The 12,969-nt window shown below is 41.4% G+C and overlaps 1 protein-coding gene across 1 annotated transcript in view; it reads right to left on the bottom strand.

Moving 5' to 3' along the window:
* The window catches only part of ADAMTS2 (ADAM metallopeptidase with thrombospondin type 1 motif 2), a 174,455-nt gene that overhangs the window by 111,538 nt on the left and 49,948 nt on the right, over window positions 1–12,969 (bottom strand). The gene's annotated exons all lie outside the window — the stretch shown is intronic.

The following is a 12,969-nucleotide window of genomic DNA, read 5'->3' as shown; positions in this document are numbered from 1 at the left end:
CAGCTTGACAAGAAAGGACAAAAGGTACAACTCTGAAGCAAAAGGATTTCTCCTTGAGCCACACGAGCCAAGTATAGGTCTAAGAATCTGTCTAGGAAATCACCCTCTCCATTAAAAAGCATCTACAATGGGAGTTACTATGACCTTAGCTATCCATCAGGCCCAGACCACTCCAGTGTTTACTATTTCTGCTAAGCAGATCAGTGCCATAAGCTGATGTGCACTTCAACAGTCAAAAGTTGTAGAGTCAGCCTTTCTGTCCAGAAGCAAGATGGAAAAATACTGCATCTGACTTTCAGGCAGCTAAGCTTTGTGATTATTTCCCCTGTGACACAAAGCCAACAAAATAACCTTTCAAGAATTAGCTACAACTAGCTGGAGTGTCAGTAGTGCATTGTTAAAAAATAACCCAACTTATTCAGACTGGACCAGATACCCTGGTATGAAAATAGAAATTTGCACTTGTACAAAGCACGCCAAAGGAACATCATCCAAGCAATTCTCATTGCGTTCAGGGGAAAACCTCTTAAAGAATGAAAACTTTATAAAAGAAAAGGACTTTTTGTCATCTTTATGCAGGTGAAACAACTTGGGTATCTGGATCACCTGGGCTAGTCTCCTCTTGCAGTCCTGCCCAACTGCAGGAGGCCACAGCAGCCAAGGGCTGCTTGCAGAGATGCTTGCCTTGAATCAATTTTTTCTGCATGTTTGCACATCTGTGTTTGAGAACTTCAGCTACTGAACTCTCAGCTTGCAGACAAAGTCTTACTATTAACACAAATTAAATTGGTCCAGATCCAGCCTCCAGAAGCTCCTTCATCACATTCTTTCCCACTCTGCCCAGAGACAATCCTGGAGACACTGCAGTTTATAATTTGTACTGTGACACTCTCCATCTTGCTATCTGAGCTTCTGGGAGCCTAAATCCCCTGTTCATTGAAGCCTTACCTCAAGCTTCCAGGGGAACCAGTTTGACTCCTTTGAACCCAGTGTCCTCACTTGAAACAAGCACATCTAAACACACTTATCATATTCCAGCACCAAAGTTCTCATACAGCACATATTTTTCTTCTGTAAACAACAAACTACATTCCTACTGCTATAAATACAGTATGTTCACTGGTTCCCTCCTTGGAAAAATGTCAGGTTCATTTGTCATGTCTTAACTTACATTAGGCAAAATTTCCAGTCCCAGAATTCGTATATCTAATGTATACAAAAACAGATTGGAGAGGAAGGATTAAAGAAGCAAAATTATATCAAAGCAATTTAAGCTGATGCCATCCTGCCTGTATAGAGGCAACTGAATTTGATATCCTGTTTCTTCTTAACTAATTTAGATTCTACATCAGACACAGAAAAGGTGAGACAGGCTCAGCAGCTCAAGGAAGTCAAGACAACCAAGAAAATAAGTGCTGAACCCAAAGAGACAGCAACTGATCTTTTACTGTAAAGGGGAATACATGAAAAATTCAGACTTGATGTTACTCTCCTTTTAATTTTATTCTAACTACATAACACACACACACTTCTTCTGGATATTAAATATTATATCCAGAAATTTGGAAATCTTTTTATGATAAATGCACAACTAAACACCAAGAAGGAACAAGCATTTGCAAGTTCAACAGCACAGGGTAAGATGCACACACCATTCTACACCCAGGAGAAATACACTGAGAGCTTGACTGTCATGTGAAAAATATGTGATTTTGGTTTTTGCAAGTGAAAAATGCACCATGGTTGTGCACATGTTCTTATATATTTTTGGATACATTAAGCCTAACATTAGCTAAGCAGCTAATGCCAGACCATAGTTTGTAATGCAGACCATAATTCAGGATACAGAGGGAAATGCTGCTGTACACTGTGTGCAGCAGGGAGTATTGATGGGAGTTTGGAGGAATTTAGGTCTTCTAAGAAAATTTACAGAGAAACAACGTCTGCAATCAGTAGTTGAACTGATTGGACAGAAGAACAGCTCTTATAGGTGAACTTTAGCTTCCAGGGTATGATGGCCTTTTGGAAATGAAAACTATTGGTCACAGTGAATTCTCCTCTCTGAGAAGATGAAGGTGACACCCTGGGACAGGCTGCAAGACTAAACAGAAAGAGATATTTGAATGCTGGATCCCAAGACATAAAACAGTGCTTAAACACTGACATTTCCTGCAGATCATTGTGCCTGGTATTGGCCCTTTTCTGTGCAGGGAGATTCACGTGGCACTGGAAGCTGCCAAAGAGCAGGACAACACCAGGTGCTCTCATTCCCCAGTCTGCTTCCTGGATGGACATGACACCATTCTGCACATCCCCATGGCAGCATCCCCCCTACTTCTGTAGGGGTGTAGGAAGGAAGGAATTCAACCTTCAAACACAGAATCATAGAAACTCCTCAGTTGGAAGGGCCCCCAAGGACCATTAAAGCCCATTAAACTCCTGGCTACATGGCTGAATGTTCTTCTTCTCATTTTAATCTTGGACTACTACTACTACTACTACTGAAATTTCTCTTTTCTTTTAGTGCTGAGAAAAAACCCTCAATTATTTTTGATCAGAATTATTAGGAAAGAATGTATGTTTGAACTGTAAAAGAATTTTATATTTTTGCATACTGCATGTCCTATACAGTCATTTAGCCAACATATTGTCATGAAATAAAATAAAATAAGAAAGATAAGAATGGCTGTTTCAAACTTTAAGAAGAAAATTCATTTAGATGGAAAAGCAGAGTTCCTACAGCAATCCATAGTTCAAGTCATCTGCCTAATAATATAACCACAACTATAAATGATTCATTAAGAAATATGTGGGGCTCCTGAAAGTCTCCACCACACATTTCCTTACTGCTTTGAGCAAGACATTTAACCTCTTTACTTCCATTTCTCCACCTCTGAACCAGCATAACAGTCTTGCAGGATAATTGCAAGGCCTGATTTGGGGGTTTTTTGGTCAAATGCTTTGAACATGAAAAGCTCAAGATGAATCACTTAATGCATTTTTTTCTGATACTACTCAGAACACCCTCAAAAAGCCACCATGAAAGGGAGATTGCTTTTAGTCATCAACTCAACACCAGTGTTGTGCACAGCCAAGCAAGCAATAGGGCAGCAAACAAGGCAGCAGAGGTTTGCCCACATCCTTCACCCTTCACCAGTCCTGTTCTTTTCCACAGCTGCCATCACCCCTGTGCCAGCCCATCATGCCAAGACCACTGTCAGACAACCACCAAGTTTGTGATGACAACAGAGAGCATTCAGGTTGCTGCAATTTCCTGGAGAATGCCTCTGGATGACTAAGATAGAAATGGTGTATTGTTTGAGCACACCTGTGACTTCCCTTCAAATGGAAGGGCTTCAGAAAATCCCTGCACAGTTATCTTCTGGACATTTACTCCACAAGATGTGAAAACAGATTTAAGCCTTTCAAATGCCCGTTTCCCCAAAAGTTCTGAACAGAATCACAGGAGGTGCTTTCACAAACTAAGAGCTTAAAAGTACCTGCTATTGTAGTGTTTTTCTATCCTATACTGCTCACCACCTATCCCAGGAATGTTGTACTTCCAGGCATTCTGGATTAGCAGTGATCACCCTGCTCTACCATGCTGCAGCCACAGACACACTGTGCAATCCATAACCCGGCATGGAATTGTGCATCTCCATGAAAGGAAGTCCAATTCTGGGAAAATTGCTAAGCTCTTACCTTTTCCTCTCCCCTTCTGGGACTTTTAACTTGAAACTAAGCTGAATATAGGAATATTGATGATGGCAGCTGGGATTGTGTCCTGTGACTAATGAAAATATAAATTAATAGAAAAAGTGTTTGCCTTTGAAATGCACCAAATTGTAGCAAAGAGCCTACAATATCCCACTATTTCCCAAAGCGGGACATCCCCAGGCCTTCCTTGCAAGGGCTTTTAGATCCCAGCTGCAAATTACTCAAGTCAAGCACTGCTTGGCACTCATTAATATGCATTAAAGACTAGAGCAGAAAACACTTAATCAAAAGGAAACGGCAGTTCAGAGAATCAAAACCTCTGCTAAGGTTAGCAAGGTGGTTATTTAGACGTGAAAGCCACACAGAAAAAAAATCACATGGAAGACTGAGAAGGAATGTCCTGTCTAATTATGACACAAATTACACTGATAAGCCACAAATGAGTCCATTTGTGGATCACATGGAGTTGGGGTCTAGAGTTCCACTCATCTCTTTTGAGGGTAACAGGGCTCCTGTGCATCCCTGGAGACCTCCTCCCAAGGATTTCAGGGACCACAGAATCTACATGTCCTGGCAATGGCCACAGCCACATGGGCTTTCTGCTCAGGTTAATGACACCAATCCCATCCCACATGAGGGAGTTCTCCTCCCCAGCCCAGGGGACCTGCGAGAGCTTTGCCACCACACCACAGAGCTCAGCAGGTTTCTTCTCCCATCTCCTCAACGTCCCCAGCCCCTCCTGCATTTCTAAAGACATTCTTCAGAAGCCTAATTCGACAGAAAAATTGCCTGGCATATTTAGATCTACAGAAAACTCCAGGTTTTGGAGCTTGAGCTCCTGTGGATAATTAAATATCTCTCTGGCTCTGCACTTGGTGAGCGACTTAATTGTCTCCTCATTGCATTCAGCTCACAGCTCCTGGTTCTGGGCTGTAATGAGTAACCCATCCAGCGGCTGCTTCAGGACTCCAGAGCCTCAGCCCATCCTGAAACCAGGAGTTTAATTAATGCTCATTTTCTTCCTCATTAGTACAGATTTACAAAGCTTCTCATTGCCATAAAAAGGCAGATTTACATCCCAATCTCCAAACACGTGATACAGACAGGAAGATAAAATTAAATGTGAACAAAGCTGAAATTAATATTTTTAAAAATCCATGTAACTGGTTAATTAATTAAATCAGTAACTAGAAAAACAGTATTTCAGAAACTCTTAGAAATAACATTTCTGTAAATAAAGATCTAATTTTTTTGAGTATTTGATTCTGAAAGAGGTAAGCAGCCAAATTACATACCTGCACATGAACAAATCCCAAATACAGTCTTGAAATACAGGCTATTTTCTTGAGACAAAAGCAACTCACAAACTCTCTGATATTTACCCTCAGTGCCTGGGTTATGAGCTTGCACTCCCTGCAATGCCAATGAACACTCCAGATGGAAACTGGCAATATGGGATTCTCCCAACAATCAATTCACAGAGAATCTGAGAAAGACTTGCATTTAAATGTGGAGTTGCCAAAAATACTCTGTAGATAACTTGAAAGGGAAAATATTTATATTTTCAGGACAGGATTTTGGACAAAGTCTCATGCCATGTTTATATCAATGTGCTTTTACCTAAAAACACATTTCTCTACATTTGACCACAGTGGCACTAGCAGAGCAGAGAATTTGCAAGTAAATCCCACATGTTACTTTCATGATCCTTCTCTAGGTCTTAGAGCCACAGGAACATGATTTTTTCAGACAACAGCAGATGTGTCCTCCCAACATGAAAGCCATGTACAGAAGTACAGTCTTTGCTCAGTCACAATGGAATGGACCTGGTGCACCAGGAGCTCCAGTGACTGCAGCAAGTTCACCCAGGAAGTCTCCCTGAGGCAGAACTATGGGCATGACACAGACCTTCCAAACTCATCCCTGCCCACCTGGGATCTCTCTATATTTTCATATTTTCCCTTGTGCAATGTGTTCATTCCCAATCACACAGTACATTGATTCAGGAATAGATGAGTTTGGAATTTTACTTCCATTCAGCTTAATTCATGTAGATAATGCAAAACAAAAAACCCCGAAACCTTATGTCATATTTGCATTTGATTCTTTGAGAACATTCCTCCAACTAGTGAAGCATTGGAGAGGAAGAATTGTTCAGTGCTGCAAATTCACCTTCCTTTACAGTGAAAGGAGGTACTGAAGAAATTGTGGCAAATATTTGGAACATACTGGCACTTACCGTGCTGCATGCTCCTGCTGCCCTCAATCTACATTGATCTATTCAGGCCCAGACTGGATGGGGAAGAAAGTTTCTAACTGATCATATATACTTTTGTTACTGTTAGTATTTTTCAGCGTTTTTTTCAAATTGGTTTGCGGTTAAGTCATGTTATTTTCACATATTCTCAAAAAAAAATAAGGGGGTGAATAATTATTGGTACACATAAGAATTACACAGGCAGAGTGACAGAAAAGCAGTGCCTTCTGGATCACCCTATGGAAGCTGTGTGTCCCTTAGGGCTCCCATTTATTCTCTGCATGGAGGTAAGGTCACATTTTCAGTGCACTTTGAGATCTACTAATGAATAGCACCATACAGGAATTACTGCTACTGAGAGCTCTTTCATGACAGGCTGCTTTCTACAGCCCTTGTTGCTCAAGGGAGGGTGGGTATCCATCCATTCATGCATCTACAGACTTCCACTGCTACCAAAAATAAAATTTTGTTCCCAGAGCCCAGCTTAGTCACTACACAATTGCAGGTGTGATTGATAACAGCAGGGGGACAAATCTGAGCCAATATAACCTGAAGTTAAGAGAGCTGCATTAGTTTATAGCAGATGGGAATTTGGACCCAAATCCTGCAGTTTTATGGTATAATTCATTTTAGGAACTCAGAAGGGTTTTCTGTGGTTTTTAAGGGACACAATAGTGAGACAGACTGTGTCTCATTCTCAGTGAAGCATCGAGAAAACAGACACAATTAAAGTGATTTCACAAAGCAATGCCAGCAGATTTCAAGGCAAAGGTCCTGGCCAAAGGGCCTGGCTTTCACCAGTGAGCAATGCTAAAAACATTGCTTTCAACTTCTCTGCCTTTACAAGAAAATTACCAAATTCTCACCTCTGTCACTCAGCACCCGCCCAGGGCCAGCAGCAGCAGCAGACCAGGCACAGCCCCAAGCACTTCCCCCAGTAAATCTCCTGCCTCTGTCCCCCACGACCTGCCCTGTCCTAGCAGCCACTCACCTGGCAATCCTCAGAGAACCCAAGAGATAAATCTCATTTTCAACAAGTTTAGGTAATATACGAACCCAGAACTTTCACTATTTGCCACGGATACTCCTTTTGCAGAGAACAGCCTGCAAAAGTAGAAAGGGCTCTGAATCAGGCAAATTCAGAGCAGATGTCCCTGTAGCTGCTGTACAGGGAATAGCCTGGCACCTCTGCCAGGTTGGCTTCCACCTTTCAGATACCTCCACCAGCCTCATCTCCAATGAGCCCAGCTGCAAAACTGTTACAATTGTGTAGCTTTTCGGAGACCAGCAATTCCTTTAACTAAAATGATGCATAAGCAAGAACATTTTGGAAATTCTCTAGGCTTGATGCCCACAGGTATGTGTAATTCCGAGTGGGAAAGAGGTGAGTTATTAAATAGCTGTTAAGAATGAAAATGATAAATGTGGCAGATCTTGCAGACTCAGGGGATTGTAAACTTGATTGCTGTTGTTGCAAGTAGGGAATAGTAATTGCAGTGCCCTGAAACAGAGTTTCTCAACTTTAATCTTTCAGGGAGGAAAAGCATGAATATCAAGTCCATGAATTTGCTAACAGCAAGATTCAAAAAGATTAACTTTCCCAATTTTGACACACAGAACCATTTGAAATAAGGCATTTCTGAGGACACTGACAAAACACATAGTTGAGTCCTACCCTCAGCAATAAAACTTAATTGACATTCTGCAAGAAAACAAGTCCAGCTGGAAAGCTCCTCAGCTCAAACCCTCACAAAATGGGACAGTTACTACACATTTTCTTTTCAAAAATATATTTGCTTAAGGCACAAATCACTACCCACTTAAGTCAATGGGTGTCACATTCATAAGTCTCAAGGTCAGAATTTATAAATGGATTTGTAAATACTAAAGCAGTTTAGTCTCATATTCTATATAAGACAGGCCATAGAGTTTTTATCAAAGCATCACTGCAGCCTCCCAAAACCTGTCTGCAGCAGGGCTGGAACACATCAATTGATGGGTAGGAAACAGAGTCCAGGGCTTTGCTATGGTAAACAAGATAAAAAGATCCAGACCACAGAAAACTGCAGAAAAAGGTTTACTGTATTAAATTTTTTTTAAAGTTTAATATATTAAATTCATATATTAAATTAATCTGAGTGGAAACCCAGCATTTAAAGTAATTCGAAATTATCTTATAAAAGTCCTGACTCTTCACTTAGAAGATGTTCTGCAGCAGCACTGCACATCCAGAGGAGCATGTGAACTGCAGAGCAGCAGCTGCAGGGCAGCAGGAGCCAGCCCTGGCCTGGCCATTCCCAGCTCCTGCTCCTCCCAGTGCCACCCCACCCACGGTGACACAGCAGCCCCAGTGCCCACACAGCCACACCATGGGCAGGTTCAGGGAGCTCACCCCAAAATCCCCACCCTGGGAAGGCCCCTGGGCTGCAGCCTCTGACATTTGCTACCACAAGGAAAGGGCCTCAGCAGGGAAAAATTCCCAGCTGGGAGAGAGCATCTTATCTCACACACCTCATACTGTTCCGTGCAAAAGCTCATAACCCAAAGCCAGCCACAGGTCTGGATTTGTGGCTTGGAAATCAGACAGGGTCCTTCTCTGCTAAATGCCAGCTTTTCTCTAGCAGGATGCCCATAAGGGTGCAGGAAAACAAAAGTAACAAAAGCTTGCTGCAACTGGGGCTTGTTTTTCTTTCCACATCCTATAGCCAGGCTTATTTTAACCTTCTTTCTCTTGCCTTGTGTTGGAGAAATGGACCTGGGAAGCAGTTTTTTTTCAAATGAGAGCACGAAATCCTAATGAGAGATGAGCTTTCAATTTTATACTGCACTCATCTGTAGGCTCCCAGTACAAGATGTCAACAAAGTGCAAGATACAGTACAAAAACTAAAATAATTAATCCCTGGAGGAACAGGCTTATTAAGAAGGATTAAATCAAAGAATTAATGTGCACTATTTGTCTGTGTGACAAAGACGAAGGGAGGCATATGATAACTCTCCAAGATCTGAAAGCACAGAAAGAATAAGAATTGCTGATGAGAAAGCATGGACATAGCAGGAAACAAACAAAAAAAGAAACTCTGACAAGAAATTTTAGCCTGCAATATTATAGGCAATCTTATGCAAAAACCAGCTCAAAATTTGTCCTTAAAAATATTTAAACACCTTATTTTTCACACTACACTAGTACCTACAGTTCAAGGACCAAGGTTTAGGCATTGCACAACAAAGACATTTTAGCAGACTTCTGCAGAGGAAAAAATAAAGAACATCAGCTGAGTCCAAAACAGGCTCAGGGAGCTCAGCAGTAGCTGGTGATCTACATCCTTTGAAAAGCAAAATCAAACATGAGTTAGGTTAAGACACCAAAGACAATCACCTGCTACTGGCTGGTTTTGAAGACAAGATAAGGCCTCACATGGACATCTGGTCACAGTGTGGCTCATGCAATTTTCTTTCCCTCTTTGGATCACCTCCATTTTTTATGGTTTTCATTGTTTGTGATTTTCCAGATATTTTTCTCCTCTCTTCCCTCCAAGGCTGCAGCTACTAATAAAACAATTTAATATTGTGCAAATTGAAGAATAAGAATGCTCCCTCTATTGCTTAGACTATGGCTCCAGTAACCATAAACTTTTCACCATACTCCATGAAGCACAAAAGGACTTAAATATCACACACAAAACTCTAAAGGACAAAACCACAGTTAGATAATAACTGTAGAAAGCTGAAAAAGTAGCAAGTGTTGCAGTTGAAGGTAGACTAGTAGTAATGTTTTATTTTGGAAAAGCACCTATACCCTTAGGAAAAAGTTAAAAGAAAAGTGTCTGTTTTCCAAAAAAAAAAAAAAATTAGAAATTAATATCCAGCAGCACTCAGGCAGCTGGAAGTTGGACACAACATGCATTGAGTCAAATGGAGCCTGTAAAGGAACATAAGAGAGTATGGAAAATAAAGGCAAAGCAAGAAGCATAAGTCAGCCTGTAAATCTCTCAGAACTACTAGAAATCAAATTACACACCATATGTCAGTGGGCTAATGTATTCACACCAGTAGAGCTGGGTTAGCACCACCACACATTCTGGTAGGTTTACAACTGGTGTGTGGTTATTTGGACAATACTATTACTATAGAAGATATTAAGCAAGTTCTTCAAGAGGTGGGGTGGTTTCCATAATTTACACATCTACTATAAAATGATGTGGCTTTCTTTTTTACAGTTGCCTTTAAAATCTCATGGGATTGTTTTATAATGAAACCAACATTATTAATTTAGATTACTAGGAGAGAGGAAAAAAAAAAAAACCCCAAACATTTGTAGTTCTTGAGCCAACAACAGTGCTTAAAAACTTCCCAAGGTCAGTTGTCCAAGTACAGTCACAAGAACTACCAGCTTAGAATAAGGGTCAGAGGAAATATTCTAGTAAGGGTGCCAGTTATCTACCTCTATAAATGCAAAAATCATTATCAGTTTTCAAAAAAAATTATCAGATAATCTGTATCTATCCCCCCACTCACTCTAAAGTCAATTATTGCAATTATGTCTAAGTCCTGTCTAGAGGAGAACCAAATATCCAGCCCAGGGCAAAACAGCTGAGGGCACCAAGGCACTGCTGAGGGTACCCAGCAGTGACATGGAGGCATCCAGGGCCTGACAGGAGACATCCCTCACCCAGAAAACAGAGGTTCCAACCAGCCCATGCTGATCCCAGACCAGACAGGTGAACTGACACACTGGGGGTCAGTCGTGGCCATGAGACCAGTGAGCCACTGAGATTCACAATGAATTTCCAAATGTGTTTGAAAAATTACAAAGGAGGTCAACATAGTCCTTGCACTTCCACTTGGAATTTGCTGTAGCTATACAATTTAGATTAGAGACGGCAGTATCAGGAGCCCAAGAGACAGAACTCAGGAAGATCAAGGAATGAATGCACAGGAACCTGTCAAATGGAAGATAACACTGACAAAAAACTCAAATGTTTTGTTAGAAATATTTAACCAACCTACACACAAGTCCTAAATTAGCTACTTCCAACTCACGCGAGGGATGGACAACTATTGCAACAAGTTCAATAAATATTTTCTTTCACTTCACTCTACAAACTCAATCAGCACCAAAACAGGAAAAAAAGTGTGTTTAAATACGGGATAAAAAAAGACAAGACAGATGGCATTGTTTTGTTGTTACACAAGTCAGTCCTATGGCTGCACTGAAAACACTGGATGCAGGATGCCTGCAAATACAACCTAACTGAAATGTTTCAAAGAAGTTGAATGGGAATGACCAGGATCTCAAACCCATCCTCATTTCAGCAGGGAGACTGAAAACATTAAATATTTGTTTTAACATGAATGAGAAGGACAGAGAAACACAATTAATGGTGTAATAAGGACTACCTGAAAGTCATATCTTATTTCACAAAAGAGTATCAATTAGATTAAATATTCTTTCCCCCATCTCCTTCTGCCTAAAACAAATCACAGAGTAACTCTACAGGTTTTTATTCTCCAGCTGGCATTTTATAGCAAATTTTAATACAAACAGTGAGGATCCTCAGAAGCTCCCGGGTGCCCCAGAAAGAACAGAAGCAGGTCTGGACTTCTTGATTTTGGACTCCTGCCAGACCAAAAGAATTTATTAAATGAAAATGCCCAGAGGATCCTAAAGAGAAAATCTCTTTTCGTTTATTTGTTTAACTAGTGATATTGCTTCATATTTATGGGCTGAGTTTGTGCTAGTAGCTTTTTGTTTTTACAAGTCAATGATGACCCAGGTTTCACAGGACTTACACCCACTGTGACGGTTTTACAACCTGTTGTAGCTGCCCCACACAACACAGCCAAAGCCAAGCTGCTCTTTTGGTATCACTGTCAGGTTTCCAGCTCTCCTTCAACAGGTTTCAAATTCTATTTAGGTCCCTCATCTCTATGGTAACTGCCAACTCCACAGAGCCTCACAGCACCGTGCTGGAGGAAAGCAATCCCCCATTCCTCACTGGGGAAATGAGAGGAGGGCAAGCTGGATGACTTGCCCAAGGACATGTAGGAACTCTATGGCAGAGATGAGAAACCAAATGTCCTGAAGACCAAGTCCAGAGCATGATCCACAAGGTGCCCTTACTCCTACCAGTAAAATCTCTCACTTCAGGCAGCTCTCAGCATCAGAGTCACTTCCAACCAGATCATGGTTCTCAGTTTAAAATGCAGGAGAGGTGTGGGATATCTCATTACCTGCTATTCCTGTTCTACTCTGCTGCAGGGAGTTGGTCAATCAATGACCCTCTCTGCCAACTGTTCACCACCAGCCCTGACTGGCCACAGCACTGCAACAAGGAGCTTCACACAACTAGACTGTCATGGGATCCATCTGAACTCTGGGGAAGCAGGAATTTCACAAAACTATTAAGGTTGTTTTAAAAAGTTTTCCAGATTTTATCATTTTTCACACAGTCTGCAATTCTCCTTCCTGGCTTTTGAAAAATGACACACAGCTGTGCTTTGGATCACAGCTGTGACTTCTGGCAGCAGGCAGAGGAGGCCCAATGCTAGGCTGGGGTAGCCAGTGTCACCCTGAGCTACCTGGGGCTTCCCATCAGCCAGGAGAGACCAGTCCCCCTGCTGGCATGGCAGGCTGAGGTGCTGTGGGCTCCTGCACTGTCACAGCATTGCTGAGCAGTGAAATATCCTCAGAATCCGCTGTGCTGAGTAGAATCACGGGGAAAAAATTACCTCATGTATGAAAGGCAGTGGGGAAGATACAAGACAAAAAATCCAATCAATGTTGTGTTTTCCTGCACTTGAAGTCAGTTTTCTTTCTTGTGTTTCTTCCTTCAAGTGTTTATTTTGTTGTATTTGGTCTGTTTTGGTGTTATCCAGGCTCCTACCAATTCTTATTTTCATATCCATCTTTTCCATAGATCATGAACATATTCTCTGCCTTTTCCAAAGAGCTCACTGGGTTTTGTGTTTCTGCAGAACAGATGGCACAACACTC

Source organism: Agelaius phoeniceus, chromosome 15, assembly GCF_051311805.1.
Source record: "Agelaius phoeniceus isolate bAgePho1 chromosome 15, bAgePho1.hap1, whole genome shotgun sequence".
Taxonomy (NCBI): Eukaryota; Metazoa; Chordata; class Aves; order Passeriformes; family Icteridae; genus Agelaius; species Agelaius phoeniceus.
This window is presented reverse-complemented; position numbering and strand designations above follow the sequence as displayed.